Source organism: Callithrix jacchus, chromosome 16 (assembly GCF_049354715.1).
Source record: "Callithrix jacchus isolate 240 chromosome 16, calJac240_pri, whole genome shotgun sequence".
Lineage (NCBI taxonomy): Eukaryota > Metazoa > Chordata > Mammalia > Primates > Cebidae > Callithrix > Callithrix jacchus.
The window spans coordinates 73,796,308-73,814,180 of NC_133517.1; the positions used below are offsets into that span (position 1 = coordinate 73,796,308).

At 43.4% G+C, this 17,873-nt stretch overlaps 2 pseudogenes; both read right to left on the minus strand.

Moving 5' to 3' along the window:
- Positions 1 to 14,070: 14,070 nt before the first annotated feature.
- On the minus strand, positions 14,071 to 16,873 carry LOC100389379 (actin, cytoplasmic 1 pseudogene; annotated as a pseudogene).
- On the minus strand, positions 16,869 to 16,948 carry LOC118148746 (small nucleolar RNA U3; annotated as a pseudogene).
- Positions 16,949 to 17,873: the final 925 nt, after the last annotated feature.

Consider the following 17,873-nt stretch of genomic DNA (forward strand, 5'->3'; position numbering starts at 1 on the left):
ATAAATAAATAAATGAAAAGAGGAAGAAAAAAAAGAAAAGGAGGAAAGGAAGAAGGGAGAAAAAAGAAACCACTGTTATTCTTTTTTCCCATTTGACTATTCCCCAGTAAGGTTGGAAGGAGGGAGGCAAGGCTGGAAAATGATAGACCACTGAATGTGATGAGCATTAGGAACCTCCTCCTTCTTTAATGGCTGCATCTTAGAGTCCTGGAAGAATGTCTCTACTGGGAATACAAAAAACTGGCTGGGCACAGTGGCGTGCCTGTAATCCCAGCTACTCAGGAGGCTGAGGCAGGAGAGTTGCCTGAACCCGGGAGGCGGAGGTTGCGGTGAGCCGAGATTGTGCCATTGCACTCCAGCCTGGGTAACAGGAGTGAAACTCCATCTCAAAAAAAAAAAAAGGAAATGTGTCATTCCCCAGCTTTGAGAAATCACTGGTTCTTAGCACCCTCCAAGCAGTAAGCTGACAACCCTGCTTTGCTTTCTAGAATGACGTGACTCCAACATGATGCCCGGTCTGACTTGGGAGAGCAAGGAAAAAAAAGAAAGAGGGTCTAAGTGGTTATGGAAAAAACATGAAACAGGGAGCTGGGAATTTGGGAAAGCACACAAAGCGAGCCTATAAAATTCCCATGCTTTATAAAAACCAACTGAGAATAGAAATTTGTGTAAGTTTCCTGAAAATCACTCTGGCATTCCCTTTGACCCAATAATTCTACTCAAAGCATGTATCTTAAGAAAGCAATCAGAAATATGAACCATAATTTATATATAAAAATAGTCATGTCAATGTTATTTATAACCAGATAAAAAATTGGAAGCAATTTACATGTCTAACAGTAAAAAAATGGCTGAGTAAAACATGTCTCATCAATACAATGGAATATTAGACAGCAGTTAAAAATGGGTTTACAAAAGAACTACGAGGACATGTGGTGATGTAATGTTATGCAGAAAAGAACAGAGTCATGCAAAACCACATATATAGGAAAATGTCTGTATTTGAACAAAGTCTACAAGAGACAAAATTTTCACAGAGGCTGTCTCATCCTGGAAGAGAAAAAAGAAAATTATGGAATGGTTTTCCCTTCAGTAACTTTTCTATAGTTTTCTACAATGAGCCAATATTACTTTGTTGATCAAGAAAAAGAAAATATAAGATTAAATTGCAAGAGTAAAAATTACAACCAAATATAGAGTTGCTCTTTACTCAATAAATAATATAATCTTTTTATTAACCTCCATTTCTTCTTGCAACAATATAATAAACGTTAGAACAGATCTCATATAAATAATTTAAATAGCCTGTCACTAAACAGTTATCCAGCCAAGTTCAACTAATCCTCAGTTCTGCTCCAGCTGGTTCTGAGTTGTACATCAAAGAGATCGTTGGTGTTAACATAAGAAGTTGAAGAGGATTTATAATAATAATAATGGTTCATTATGCACCAAGCACTGTGCTAAGCTCACTACTTCCTTTAATATTCATGAGAACCCACGGATACTGAGTTATAGGGAGGCTGGATAACCTGCCCAAGATCACACAGCTAATAACGCACGAGCTGAACTTGAACCCAGGATATCTGCCTCAGAGACTCCTGCACACTTCCATTGCTATATATGCTGTTCCATCTCATACCTTCAGCTGGGTCTTCAAAGGAATGATGGCTCTTACTATCCCCCAACAAACACCACTTTTGAATTTCTGCTCTCACCATCCTGAGATTCTGTTTTGTGACTCACAAAATTAATGCCTCTAAAACCTCATGTCTTCATGTCTCTAGCCACAGTCCTTTTAATTTTTTCACCTTAAGTGTCTGTCTCACTGTCTGTGATCCTTGATCATTATTTTTAGCTTTTTAAAGGAACCATTTAAATTGCCAAATCCCTTTCCTTAAAATGTTTTTTTTTTAAAAAGTCTACCAAGTAGAAGCAGGATGGAATCATTACTAGGAGCTGGGTAAATATTCAAGTAAACTATATTATTTTAATGAAGGGAAGTTGTTTTTATTAAGCCAAGAGTAGGAATGCCTAGTGGTGGAATTTTGTTTGTTGGCAGCAGTCTGATAAAAAAATATTTTGGATCAGATTGTGTTCTGGGGCAAAGCAAAACGAATCAAAACAAAAAAGTCGTCCCCTTGTCACTTTTCCAGCGTTGGAAAATGGGAACCCACTGAAGTTTCTATCTAATGACTTGGCTACCAGGAATTTGCCCAGTCTCCTTTCAAAAGAGTTCTGTCCTGAGTCTTGTCATAGTGAAGGTGATGACCATCAAGAAGTGGCTCTGAGACCTTCTTCTAGTCAAAGATCTTTCCACTGTGGGTGAAGAGAAACACCCCTTTCACCAACATTTATTGATCAGCTACAAGAGAAGACACAGTGCTAAGCTTGAGGTGCAGGAATGAGTAACTCCAAGGGCTTCAGATTAAGATTAGGGACAAAAAGTGGAAATGACTACCTATACTGCAACACAAACACAGTAAGTGGCAAAATTCAAGTAAAGGCCAATTTACTCAAGGCTATGCAGAAAGCAGCACAAATTGCAGGTGTAATCTCTTCCCCTGGGGTGGAGGGTGGTGTCTGTGTTCCAAAAGCACAGAATTTGAAGTTACTTCCATTTGTCCAAAGGTATGTGACCCAAAATACTCTCCCCACTCATCATCCTGCTCCAGACATGTTAAACTCAAATCAGAGCCCAGGAGTGCAAACACAAAGAGAAATCCTTTGCCTGCCTCTGCTTCAGTCAAGCTGGGTTACCTTTGGGGCCAGAGGACATGTTTAGTCTTTTGGAGCTTGGATACCTGGAAGTCCAGGCTGACAAGTAATTTTGGTCTCCTGGAGCCTAGATCCTCACTAAGTGCCTCACTGCTTTTGCTCCAGCTAACTCCAGCAGCAACAATAAGAGAATGGCATGCTAGGCCTTAGCTGTCCTATTCTTTCTCAAGAAATGAGGGCTTTTGAAAACAAGAGGAATACAAATGGTCCTATGGGTATAAAAAGCTATGGAAACCTCCCCAGTAACCAGTAAAACATCAGTCTGGTGCTTCCCTTTTTCACTCCGCAGATGGGCCAAATTTTTAGACTGGGAAAATCTGCTGTAGTTGAGGATCTGAGACAATGGACACTTGTTCCCTGCTGAAAATCAGGCATCTAGCTCTATGATGCCTCCTGTGCATATCTGATCTCATCGAGTGAGAATAAACTGACATTATTGCTTGCTAGGGCAATTGGAAGCATCTCTTAAAAATTTATATCCTAATTCTTTAACCCACAACTTCATCTTACAGCCACGTTTATACATATGCATAAGGACATATGGACTAAGATGCTCGTGCAGATGTTTACAATAGCAGAAAATTATAAATAACCTAAATGCCCATCAATAAATGATTGCATCAACTCTAATATATTTATACTAGTGAATATCATGGACAGTAGATTTTTTTTTTAAACAAGGCAGATCTCTTTGTCTTGTCATGGACATCTGATCACCGAAGAATGCAAATATGATAAAAATACAGAGTATGATCTTATTTATGTTTTTTTAAATCTATATATGTTTATGTGAATGCAAATAAACCAGAGTGATTGCCTAACCTCTGTTATCTAAAATTCTACAATGTGTATTTACGTTTTACTTACTGAATTTTTTAAAAAAACTGAGAGAAAGTTAAAACGTTTTAAAATACGACAATAGAAAGTTGAAAGAATTTTCAGTTCGAGGGAGGCAAGCTGGCTGTCATGAGCTGTAATCAGGGAATTTGGCGCAGTCCAGATGCTGCTCTTCAGCCTGACAGGCCGAGGCTTGACTGCGTCATTCTCCAAGAGCAGTCTGGTCTCTCAGCAGCAAATGCAAACTGAACTCACAGGAGACTGATAGACAAACTGTGATGTCCGTTTGTCATTTACAGCAGGGTTTCTTAACCTCCGTGCTGCTGACACTTTGGGCTGGAGAATTCATTGCTGGGGTGGGGAACAGGCACTCAGCACATTGTAAGATGTTTGGCAGCCTCCCTGGCCTCTACCCACCACCAGGTGCCAGTGTCACATCCTTCCCCCAGTTTGACAACCAAAAAGCCTCCAGACATTGTTGAATGGCAAGGGCACTGCCAACATGGCCCCCAGTTAAGAACCACTGATTTACAGTGAGCAATACAACCACCAAGAAGACCAAAGGCTATCACTGCCGGAAAACCATGCAGATGACCAAATCACAATAGAAGGTTGAGAGAAAACAGGAAGCCAGAACAAAGGCAGTCTTTATTAAAAATACGATTTAAGTATTTGATGGTCTTGGGCTGTCATATAAGGCACCTCCCTCATTCCAGGAAAATCTTTGCCCTTGGATAAAACCTTGGTTGGGCACAACCAGCTTTCTCCTCTCTTAGGGCCTACACTAATTCTTCCCCTTCTGATAGTCACTTTTTTTCAGAGACACCAATATTGTTGATTGTCTCAATGCTTCCCAAACATGCTGATGGCCTCAAATGGCAGGGGAGCATCCATGTTGACCTCTGGGGGCTGGGGGGCAGAACCCAAGATGCCCCCCCAAGCACATCATTTCCTTAAACTTGTGTTCCATCTTAAAAACCCACCTGATTTTGCTTTCTGCTCTATGTTATACCTATATATTTCTATTAACAAAAAACACATAAATTTCCCAAGTTTTAAGTCCTAAACTTTGGGAAGGCACACAAGTTTATCCTGCGGCTTCATGCACTCCCAGGCACAGTCCCAGATATAAAGAATAGACAAGTTCCTGCTCTTCTTTCATCTCATCTGAAGAGATTATTTCCACAAGATTGAAAAAAGGTTAAAAGAAATTTGGGGGAGCCAGGCACAGTGATTCATGCCTATAATCCTAGCACTTTGGGAGGCTGAGGTGAGCAAATCACCTGAGGTCAGGAATTTAAGACCAGCCTGGGCAACATGGTGAAACCCTGTCTCTACTAAAAATATAAAAATTAGCTGCGCTTGGTGGTGCACACCTGTAGTCCCAGCTACTCGAGAGGCTGAGGCAAGAGAATTGCTTAAACCTGGGAGGTGGAGATTGCAGTGACCCGAGATCGTGTCACTGCACTCCAGCCTGGGTGACAGAGTGAGACTCCATCTCAAATTAAAACAAAAAAGCAAATAAATTTCCCAAGTTCTAAGTAGTAAACTTCGTGAAGGCACACAAGTTTATCCTGTGGCTTCATGTACTCCCAGGCACAGTCCCAAGATATAAAGAATAGACAAGTTCCTGCTCTTCTCTGATCTCATCTGAAGAGATTATTTCCATGAAGTTGAAAAAGGTTAAAAGAAATCTGGGGGGCCAGGTGTGGTGGCTCACACCTGTAATCCCAGCACTGTGGGAGATCAAGGCAGGCGGATCACTTGAGGCCACGAGTTAGAGACCAGTCTGGCCATCATGCGAAACTCTCTACTAAAAACACAAAAATTAGCCAGGCATGGTGGCCTACACCTGTAATCCCAGCTACTCAGAGGGCTCAGGCAGGAGAATTGCTTGAACCTTGAAGGCGGAGGTTGCAGTGAGCCAAGATCATGCCACTGGCAACAGAGCAAAACTCTGTCTCAAAAAAAAAAAAAAAAAAAAAAAGTTACCTGGGGAAAATATCTAGCTCTGTGATGCCTACTATCTATATCCGATCTTATCGAGTGTATTATACTCACTCCCAGGACAAAGAAGAGCCTTTTTGCAGTGTTTCTTACTGAATGTCTTGCTGCTTTTGCTCTAGCTAACTCCAGTGGCATCAACAAGGGAATGACGCGCTAGACCTTAGCTGTCTCCTCGGCAGAATTCCAGTGAAGACGACTGAGCTGCTTGTTTTCGTTTCAGGCAACATAGCCTCCTGAGATTATTTTTTAAAGAAATTTCTCTTAGCAGGAAAGACATAAGGACAGAAAAAAGCGTGGGAGCCTCTATTTCTGAATCAGACTTCCTTGGGATTTTATCTTCTCTTATTTAAGGGATTTCATGTTTCAATGTGGGAGAAAAATTTAAATATAGAAGTATATTTCAGTAATGACTCATTTAAAGCATTTATCAAGACTGACTTTTGCAGGGGACAGAGAACTTATGGATGTATAAGATAAAGAAAAAAACATGGGGGTTGGGAGAGCTCAAGACATTTTAATTGACCTGTATTTGTCTTTTGACGTTACGGTGTAGGATCCTGCAGGGCTGGGATTTGCTTAGCATTCTCTCAGACACAACACTGTGAGGGTAAAGTCAGGGCTTCAAGCACCTCTTGTCAGTATCTCTTGGAAGCCTATAGTTTTCCTCCTTCCCATCTGCACTCTTTCAATTTCTTCATTATTTAAATGCCAAAGCTACAAATCTGAGAAAGGACAGAACTAGACACATCCCTTTCCTTCCGATTCTTCTCCAAACTGGGATGGAATTTTGTGTTTTGCTCTTGCTTTCCTTATCCAATTCTACACGTGATTCTGCTGTACTTTCATCTGTAGAGAGTTTCTTAGTAGAACAAGCCTTTTTATTCTTAAACTTCCTTTCAAAATGACCAAGAAAATAAATGGGCTTTGGAATTTTACTTCTTCTTCCCTCCAGAGTCTTTTTCAAGGAATCAAATCTCAATGCTGTTACTCATTCTTGGTGTCATGATATCGAAGATCCAAAGTGATGATAAATGTGAAGCCCTTTTGAAATTCAGGCTTATAGAGAGAGATACAGGGTGTTGGTGCCTGTAGTTTCCAGGCCCATGAGAAAAATGCTCTCAGGCTCACCAGGGACTATTTACACAGGGGGGAGGCAGGGAGAAGTAAGAGGCACAGTTCCCAGAAATCATGTTCCACATCAACAAAAGCAAGGCCCAGCACCAGTTAGGTGGCATTGCCAGAGCGGAAAAGTAATCCAGCCTACTTCAGCCTAGTAAGAGACAGCAGGCAAAAAAAAGGTCACACCACCACGAGGCCAGCATAGTATCAGCGTTCGAGGTGTTTATTTTGGCAACCTGCAACTTGGGTTTGAACCCGAGCTCTGCCTCTCCCTGTTTCAGTTTTCTCATATCTGACATGGTGATAATAGAATTACTTTATTCAACACATGTTTATGAACACCTACTATGTGCCAGGCGCTCTTGTGGGTGCCAGAGGAGGGGTAGGGCAATGGTGAGAAAAACAGAAAACGTCCCTGCTCTTGGGGAATTTAAATTCTAGGGAGAGTGACAAACAAAAAATAAGTAGGATCATGTCCTCAGCAGATGCTATTTAGAGATAGAAATTGATGGGGGGAAGGGGCAGTGAAACAGAAGAAATAATTGAGCTGATATGAATGATGGGAAAAAACCAGCCACATGAAGACGAGGAGAAGCACGTTCCAGGGAGAACGTGCTTCAGACGGTATTTCATAAGGATTTTGTGAGATAATGTGTGGAAAATATGAGTACAGGACCAGACACAGCAAATGTAAATTACTCAACAGATGTAGGCAACCATGATGACTCAGAGAGGGTGGAAGAGGTCCCAGAGTCAGGTCACGGGTAAGTTGGGAGAGGGAATGTCAGGGGGATCAGGGAGGGAATTAAGGCTGGAGAGTTCATTGTATGCCCTCAATCAGAAGGGCCAGATGGAACAATGGAGCCATGGGAGGACTGTGGAGGTGACTGTGGAAACGGGAGAGCTCAGGCCCCACTAGGAAGGGCAGCTAGTTTGCCCAGTTCCCTCAGTTAGCTGGGTTCTTGTGACTTGAGTTTTCCACCCTGCCCTACCCATAGCCTCCCCCTCAGATCATCCTACCCATCTATCTCCCTCCAAATGCCCATGTTACCTCTGCCAGTGTTCTTATGCAGCATGTGGGCAAACAAGTCAAAGAGCATCTGTCTCATCTCCATGTGTCATGAATAAAGAAACTGGGCCAGGCAGGTTATGAGATTCTTACAAGGAACACAACTACTCAGGTAAAGACTACACCTCGTCTAGTTGAGAAGGTTGTCTTCTTCCACCTTGGCTCCTTCTACACTTGTCCTGTAGCTTAAGAGGTGGCATGCACAGAGCAATATGACAGAGAAGAGAGGCCTGCCCCACAATCCACCCTGGCCATCCATGGGGCCACAGATGTCACAATGGGAACATTCCTGCACCCAGAGAAAGCCTCCTCCAGTGTACCTAGGCTTTCAGAATGTCAGAAGCATTTTTTGGCCAGTGTGGGGATGGACAGGAGGCCATGGAATTATCACCATCAGGGCACTGGTGGGTCAGGCCATCTACAAACGGAGCAGGACACTGGAGTGCAGCCCTAGAAAGCAGCTCTGGTCAAATCAACAATTCAATAATCCAAAGAGTTTTGACAGAACTACAGCAGAACCCAAAAGAAGTATGACACCCCCTTCCACTGCAAATTGCTTTCACATTCCTTATCTCAGTTGATTTCCAGAGGAGAAAACCAAGACTGAAGAGGTTAATGAAGATACTGTGACGCCTTCATGCCCTGCTCTCATAGATGTCAAAGCCCATGATATTCAGGGATGCCTTCCACTCGTGGGAAACCGGTTCCCATCCACAAACCAGTGAGGGAATAGCACAACATGCGCAACACAGCCACCAAGTCCCAATAGTCAGTGCTTCAGACTTTTGGACAATGTGTGATTTCTAGACAACATACCACGCCCTTTTCATCTGTAGGCTTTTGTAAATGCCATTCCCTATGCCTGAAATCCTATTCCCCACACTTTTCCCTACCATGACCTTCATCTACTTAGCTAAATCCTGTTTATTTTTTCCCAACTTAAGTATCACCTCCTCTAGGAAGCCTTCTCTGGCATCCATGGGTTGGTACCACATTCATGTGCCTCCCTGGCATCAATGCCTCTCTTAGAGCATCCATCAACCACATTGTCCTGTAATGACAAGATCGTGTTCTTTGTGTTCTGTCTCCCCGCAATAGACTATGTTCCATAATGGCAGAGGCCAGGTCTTATTCACTATTATATTCTCTGACCTCAGTAGGCATTCAATAAGTTGTTATTTACAAAATCATGAATAGGACCAGATCCCTGTCCTCTCAGAGCTTCAGAACTCACACTATAGAAGGGAGTTCACTGCCCGGGATGGTTATGGTTATTCTATAGCTGACTCTGCCCTTGAGAGTTTCAGGCTTCTTATGACACTCTTCTCTTCTCTTCTCTTCTCTTCTCTTCTCTTCTCTTCTCTTCTCTTCTCTTCTCTTCTCTTCTCTTCTCTTCTCTTCTCTTCCTCTTCTCTTCCTCTTCTCTTCCTCTTCTCTTTTCTTTTCTCTCTCTCTCTCTCTTTCTCATTTCTACCCTCTCTTGCACTCCCCCACTGTGGACAGCTTCATGTTAGTCGGGTGAGGTCTGGATAACACCAGCCCAATGCAAAGCCAGCCAGTTCCTCTCTGCAGAATGGCACCAGTCCATTTGATTTTCTCCCCTCTGCTGGCATGAGAAGCTTAGAGGCAGCCAGGAAATCAGTCTTGGGAATATTTGGCCTTTCCAGGCCCTTGGGATTAGAGCCTAAAAATTGGATCTGGGGAGCCAAGCTACCAACCTATCCCCCTGTTGACTGGTGGGGGCTCCTTGCTGTCACTCAGCCCCCTGGGCCCACCTGTCTCTTCTCTCTTATTTTCTCAGTTCTTTATCACCACTCATAGGGCAATTTCTACTTGTGACAGTGGTTCTGTATAGGCTACAGTGAAAATCTTTTAGGGAATTTGCCCATTTACTATGACTCCTTAGTTGTACCCTTTACTCACAAGGGCTTTTGGCATCTATATGTTTGCCTTATATCCTGTGCTCACCACAGTATTGACCGGACCAAAGTTGGATACCTGAACCAATCTGAGCCCATCATATTCTGCTGTCTAGGAACTGGTGCTACAAGTGTCTGGTTTGGCCTGAACTGGTCTCTTAAATGGAAGTGATGTAAACTAAGGAGCTGTGTGGTAGCTTCTATTACCTACCAAGTAGACTGGGAGGCATAGAAGGCTGGTCTGCAGAAAGAGAAAGGAAGAACGAGAAACGTGTATAAGATGTCAGGGTCAGTTGTTTCACTCCTGGTTGCAGCTTCTTTTTAAGGCCCAGCCTCATTCCTTCCTACAGGTACCTCCTCAGTGTTCAACAATTATTCACCAAACACCGAATGTGTGCCAAGCATGAGTTTTTTAAGCACTAGGTCTAAGTGGTGGGAAAAAATAGACACAATCCACATCTGCATGGAGTATACAATCTAGTTAACCAAATACAAAACTAAATACATAATTACCAATTAGTTTAACTGCTATGAAAGAAAACTACTATAAGGACACATGCACATGAATGTTCATTGCAGCACAGTTTACAATAGCAAAGATCTGGAACCAACCCAAATGCCCATCGATGATAGACTGGACAGGGAAAATGTGGCATATATACACCACGGAATGTTACACAGCCATCAAAAAAGATGAGTTCGTGTCCTTTGCAGGGACATGAATGAACCTGGAGAACATCATTCTCAGCAAACTGACACAAGAACAGAAAATCAAACGCTGCATGTTCTCACTCATAGGCAGGTGTTGAACAATGAAAACACATGGACACAGGGAGGGGAGCATCACACACTGGGTCTGTTGGGGGGAAATAGGGAAGGGACAGTAGGGGGTGGGGAGTTGGGGAGAGATAGCATGGAGAGAAATGCCAGATATAGGTGAAGGGGAGGAAGGCAGCAAATCACACTGCCATGTGTGTACCTATGCAACAATCTTGCATGTTCTTCACATGTACCCCCAAACCTAAAATGCAATTAAAAAAAGAAAAAAAGAAAAGTATAAGGTGACTTAAAAATATACCTAACAGGAAGACTTGATCTAGACTGGAGAATTAAGGAAGGCATTCCTGAGGGAATTACATCTGGATGGATTTATGAAACAGAGAAGCATCCATGGGATGATAAGATGATTCCTAAACCAAACCAGTACAGTAGAGGAAGGATTTCGGGAGCAGAGGTGACCACAAAATGCAAAATGAGTTGTCCACTGGGAGAATACTGGGCCTTCCACAAACTGAGGAATGGGAATCCAAGTCAATCTTATCTAGACCTTAAGCGGCAAGGTGATACCTGGATCTCATCTGATTTAATTGGTTGGGATGTAGCTTGAGCACTGGGAGTTTTTGAACTCCTCAGGTGACTTGACTATGCAGCCATAGTGGAGAATCACTGACTACTGAACTGCAATGAGAGCCTAGCTGGTGGCAGAAACCCTGACTTTATAGCAATACTGATCCTTCCCCAGCATCATTGAATGACAAATTCCTGTGACTGAATTTTACACAGTCTGTATCAAAACTGATGAGGCACCTGCCACATAGCATTCTGGGACCTTAAGCGAAAAGAGAGAAAGTGACCCTGAAACAGGCTGAGGCATGATCTAGGCTCATCAACTAGGAAAGAGCTCAGATTCCAGGGAAAACAAACAGTGTTAAGGCCAAGGAAGAGAAAGAGAAAGACTGCTAGGCTGGCATAGAGCTTAAATAACTGACAATTCTCCTAGTCACCTACTCTCAAGGTTTGCCTCAAAATGCCAAGAATTCAAGGGACAGAAAGCCATGAAATTGTACTTTTGGGGTCTTGCAGGACAGTGAAAGACATAGTGTTAATGGCCACAGCAACAGTACACTGATAAATGTCTAACAATCTACTCTCTAGGAAGGGGAAATCTCTGGTCTGTAGCTTTTGCCAATTACAGGGGTGTAAATATTCCCATCATGGCAGATTTCAAGTTACTAACATGGCATCAGTGAAAGCAGAGCTGCAAAGAGATGCACATGATGGGCTCTCGTGAGCTCACGTGAATCATCTCCAGAACACCACTGGACCCAGCAGGTAACCTGAATGAGTTTTGCAGGCTGGGGTCATCCAGAAATTCTGAGTATCTGGCATTCACATTTAATCTTTGACATATATAATAAATAGCATCATGTTAATTAACATCCTAAATGTGAAAGGAAAAAGGATTATTTTTACTATAATCTCCCTACCTTCCAAGGAAGCTGAATCCCAAAGATATGCCTGGATTTCTGGAAAAGCTATCAAAAGGTATGGGAGAATATTTGGGAAGGGAGGAGTGATGAGGTTGCTAATGTTGAGAGAGGAACTTTGGGGAAAGAACAGAGATGCCTTAAAAGGGATTTCTGGGGCAAGTTTTGCTGTGTGGTACACAGTGTTATTCTCCAGATTTCCTTAAGAAATCTTCAGTAAAGTTGTATTTCTCAGGAAAACTTTTGGCATTCAATTTGATTTAAAGAGGAATACAGTAAAGTGTTGAATTTGGTCCCATGGTAGGTACACAGCATGAGAAGAGGCTGCCCAAAGGGGTAGAGTCATATTCAGATTAGATGGATAAGAGCAATAATAACAACCTGACAATAACAACCATCCTTGCTGAGCACTAACCACATGCCCAGCACAGCAGCACACATTTCATGAATATTAATCCATTTAATCAGGCAACAAATCAGTTCAAATCAGAACCCAGACAAACTGGTCCAAGAGCCCAAGCTTGATTGGTTACCACATCATATGACCTCTTTGTGTAGTATATGGAATATGGAACACAATGTGTATTTTTAGGTAAATAGCTTCTATTTCAATGTAGAACACTTTGGATTTTTATGGTTCCGATGTTTCACCTAGAATTCAGACCTTCCCAGGAGACTGGAACCTTATAGCACTTCTGACAAGCATTGCCTTTGAAATGAATGAAAACCTTAGACAGACTATAAGGGGGGGTTTCAGGCATCAGTCAGGGAGGTGGGTATTTTCTTTCTGAGGCATCTGAAGTGACTACAGAAATCCATATTGCAACTACTGCATGCAACTTAATTAAACAGATATTATTAAGCACCAATTGGGGTATACAATGATAAGGAAGAGAGTTTTTCTTGCATCTCACCCATCAGGTAGGAGATGGTGGGGAGTGGAGTTAAAAGGCAAGTCCAGGCTGGGCATGGTGGCTCATACCTGAAATCCCAGAACTTTGGGAAGTGAAGGCAGGCAGATCACCTGAGGTCAGGAGTTCAAGACCAGCCTGGCCAACATGATGAAACTCCATCTCTACTCAAAATACAAAAACTAGCAGGGCATGGTGGTGCATGCCTGGAATCCCAGATACTAGGAAGACTGAGGCAGGAGAATCACTTAAACCTGGGAGGTGGAGGTTGCAGTGAGGGATCGTGCCACTGCACTCCAGCCTGGGCAACAAAGAGAGACTCCATCTCAAAAAGAAAAACAAACAAAAAAGCAAGTCCACCATTAACTCTGTGCCAGGGGACAGACATGAGGGTGCATGAGAAAGCTAATGAGTAAGTGCTGCTCAGGACCTCAGGACATGGCACAGAAATCATGAGAATTTTCCCAGGCTGATAAAGTGTGGGCTTAACTCTGAAGGATTTCAACAGGTACAGCTAGAGAGTGAAAGCAGTCCAAGGAGAGGAAAAGCCCAAGCAAAGAACAGGGCAGGGGGAAGAACTGCAGACATGGGGAGGAAGCATGAGGCAGAGGCCACAGGCTATTTATCTGGGAGCTCACAGTCTCCTCTGGATTGTCTAATAACAATGAAAGTAGATAAAATTATAATGACATTGTGAGAACCTGTCAAATCAACAAGACTATTTTATTTTGAAATAGTCACATCTGTCCCAGATCCCCTGGACAGATCTGGGATGCAGACAGTTTGTAAGTACCTCCTCTCCTCTCTCCCACTCCCCTAGCTTAATGTTTCCATCCTCCCCCTTGGCTCAGTTCTTAAGATTCCTTATACACTCAGCTACCATGGATCTCCTTTCATGATGTCCTTTTTCTTTTTCTTTTTAATTTTACTTTAAGTTCTAGATACATGTGCAGAACATGCAGGTTTGTTACATAGGTATACATGTGCCATGGTGGTTTGCTGCACCTATTAACCCATCATCTAGGTTTTAAGCCCCAAATACATTAGGTATTTGTCCTAATGCTTTCCTTCCCCTTGACCCCCACCCCTCTACAGGCCCTGGAGTATGATGTTCCCCTCCCTGTGTTCATGTGTTCACATTGTTCAACTCCCTTTTATGAGTGAAAACGTGCAGTATTTGGTTTTCTGTTCCTGTGTTAGTTTGCTAAGAATGATGGCTTCCAGCTTCATCCATGTCCCTGCAAAGGACATGAACTCATTCTTTTTTACTGCTGCATAGCATTCCATGGTGTATACGTGCCACATTTTCTTTATCCAGCCTATCTTTGATGGGCATTTGGGTTGGTTCCAAGTCTTTGCTATTGTAAATAGTGCTGCAGTAAACATACGCGTGTGTGTGTCTTTATAGTACAATGATTTATAATTCCTTAGGTATATAAACACTAATTGGATTGCTGGGTCAAATGGTATTTCTGGTTCTAGATCCTTGAGGAATTGCCACACTGTCTTCCACAATGATTGAACTAAATTACATTCCCACCAACAGTATAAAAGCATTCCTATTTCTCCACAGCCTTGCCAGCATCTGTTGTTTCCTGACTTTTTAATAATCACCTTTCTAACTGGTGTTGAGATGGTATGTCATTGTGGTTTTGATTTGCATTTCTCTAATGACCAGTGATGACGAGCTTTTCTTTATATGTTTGTTGACTACATAAATGTCCTCTTTTGAGAAGTGTGTTCACATCCTTTGCCCACTTTTTGATGGGGTGGTTTGATTTTTTCTTGTACATCTAAGTTCTTTGTAGATTCTGGATAGACCTTTGTCAGATGAGGAGACTGCAAAAATTTCACCCCATTCTGTAGGTTCCCTGTTCACTCTGATGAGAACTTCTTTTGCTGTACAGAGAGCTCTTTAGTGTCACTACATCCCATTTGCCAGTTTTGGCTTTTGCTGCAATTGTTTTTGGTTTTAGTCATGAAATCTTTGCCTATGCATATGTCCTGAATGGCATTTCCTATTGCCTAGGTTTTCTTCTAGGGAGTGTGTGTGTGTGTGTGTGTGTGCACGCGTGCGCGCACACGCTTTATTCAACTGGTCTCAGATCAGTGTACAGGTAAGCCCTGGCTGCCTCCACCCACTTCCAGAGAGACCAAAAGCCTTCATACATCTCAAGTTGAGGGACAAAATGGGGATAGCCACAGAGGCTAAAATCTTTCAAAATAAAACAAAATAGAAAAGTATTAAGGTGAAATTAAAAATTTTTTTTCATTACATAATTTACACAAAAGGAATGCTATTACCTCCCCTGTGTGGACTCAGGAGAGGACCGGGCCATTCTCCTCAGAGAGAAGTGGAGTGGCTTTTGGGAGGGCAAGGGACTTCATATAACAATGCATCTCACGATATTTGGAATGACTTTGAAAAAAAGAACCATGTACAATCAAGTCCTTGGCCACATTGTAGAACTTTGGGGGATGCTCACTCCAACCAACTGCTGTCACCTTCACTGTTCCAGTGTTTAAATCCTGAGTCAAGCCAAAAAACAAAACAAAATAAAACAAAAACAAATAAAGCCATGCCAATCTCATCTTGTTTTCTGTGCAAGTTAGGTTTTGTCAAGGAAGGGTGTAACACAATTAAGTCACAGTCTTCCTAGAGGCATTTGCAGTGGATGATGGAGGGGCTGGACTCGGCGTACTCCTGCTTGCTGATCCACATCTGCTGGAAGGTGGACAGCGAGGCCAGGATGGAGCCGCCAATCCACACAGAGTACTTGCACTCAGGAGGAGCAATGATCTTGATCTTCATCGTGCTGGATGCCAGGGCAGTGATCTCCTTCTGCATCCTGTCGGCAATGCCAGGGTACATGGTGGTAACGCCAGACAGCAATGTGTTGGCATACAGGTCTTTGCAGATGTCCACATCACATTTCATAATGGAGTTGAAAGTAGTTTCATGGATGCCACAAGATGCCATGCCCAGGAAGGAAAGCTGGAAGAGTGCCTCAGGGCAGCGGAATCGCTCGTTGCTGATGGTGATGACCTGGCTGTCAGGCATTTCATAGCCGTTCTCCAGGGAGGAGCTGGAGGCCACTGTGGCCAACTCCTGTTTGAAGTCCAGGGTGACATAGCACAGCTTCTGTTTGATGTCATGCAGGATTTCTCACTCTGCTGTGGTGGTGAAGCTGTAGCCGCTCTCGGTGAGGATCTTCACGAGGTAGTCAGTCAGGTCCCAGCCAGCCAGGTCCAGAAAGAGGCATGGGGGAGGGCGTAACCCTCATGGATGGGCATAGTGTGGGTGAACCCGTCACCGGAGTCCAGCACAATGCCAGTGGTACAGACAGAGGCGTACAAGGACAGCACAGCCTGGATGACCACATACATGGCTGGGGTGTTGAAGGTCTCAAACATGATCTGGGTCATCTTCTCGCAGTGGGTCTTGCAGTTCAGGGGGCCTCCATCAGCAGCACAGGGTGCTCCTTAGGAGCCACATGCAGCTCATTGTAGAAAGTGTGGTGCCAGATCTTCTCCATGTCATCCCAGTTGGTATGCTCGATGTCATCCCAATGCCGTGCTCGATGGGGTACTTCAGGGTCAGGATGCCTCTCTTGCTCTGGGCCTCATCACCCACATAGGAGTCCTTCTGACCCATCCCCACCATCATGTCCTGGTGCCTGGGGCACCCCACGATGGAGGGGAAGACAACCCAGCGAGCATTGTCGCCCACAAAGCCAGCCTTGCACATGTGGGAACCGTTGTCGATTACAAGTGCAGCGATATCATCATCCATGGTGAGCTGGCAGTGGATGTGGACTGGCGGGGTAGAGCGGTGAGGGTGGGGCTCTGTGATCATGGGGTGGGCACAGTCTCTCTTCTAGGATTTTTATGGTTTTGGGTTTTACATTTAAGTCTTTAATCCATCTTGAGTTAATTTTTATATAAGGTGTAAGGAAGGGGTCCAGTTTCTGTTGGTGCTCTACACATTCAGAGAAACTTTTCTAGTATCAAAACTATAGAAATGATCCCTGAAAGTACAGTCTTCATGATGTCCTTTCAAGGCAGTAGTTTCTTAATCCTGTTTTTTGGTTTGGTTTGGTTTGAGATAGACTCTCACTTTGTCCCCCTGGGCTGGAATGCAGTAACATGATCTTGGCTCAGTGCAACCCCTGCCTCTGAGGTTCACACAATTCTCATGCCTCAGCCTCCTGAGTAGCTGGGATGCTGGGATTACAGGTGCATGCCATCATACCTGGCTAATTTTTTGTAATTTTAGTAGAGACAGGGTTTTGCCATGTTGGCCAGGCTGGTCTTGAACTCCTAGTCTCAAGTAATCTGCCCTCCTCAGCCTCCCAAAGTGCTGGGATTTCAGGTGTGAGCCACCAAGCCTGGCCAGATACTATCTTTTCTATCAAAAGTTGTCACTTTTGTTTTTCAGGCCCCAGGGAGTTCGAGATAACCCAAATGGAAGCTCAGGTGATAATGGCTAATTATGACCTTCAATGGAAACATATTGGCTTCAAAACCAAAAGTTCAAGTAGTGAGAATTTCAGGCCAATTGGAGAGATTGGGGCAGGGTCATCCAACTCCCCTCAGATGATTCCATCTACAGGGCTGACCATGGTTGGGGAAAATCCTTTAGGAAACCATAGGCCAAATTATACAAAGGAAAAGGTAGAATGTAGTTAGAGGGTACTCTATGCCCTCTTGTGCCCTGGTCCCTGTTTCCCTTCCTCCCCTGAGGAAACATAGAGATGTTTTTGAAATGTAATTCTAGATAACTCAGGCTATTGAGTTGCTTTCATCTGGCAGTTCATACAGGCTGCATGAACCAGCATAAAGGAAGACTGGAGTCGGGGAGGGAGGGAGGGGACAAAGGAAGGTGGTGACAAGAGGAGCTTTTGGAGACAAAGACCTGCAAATCTGGACCCAGCAGTTCAGCTTCTGAGTCCAATATCCATCTAAAGGC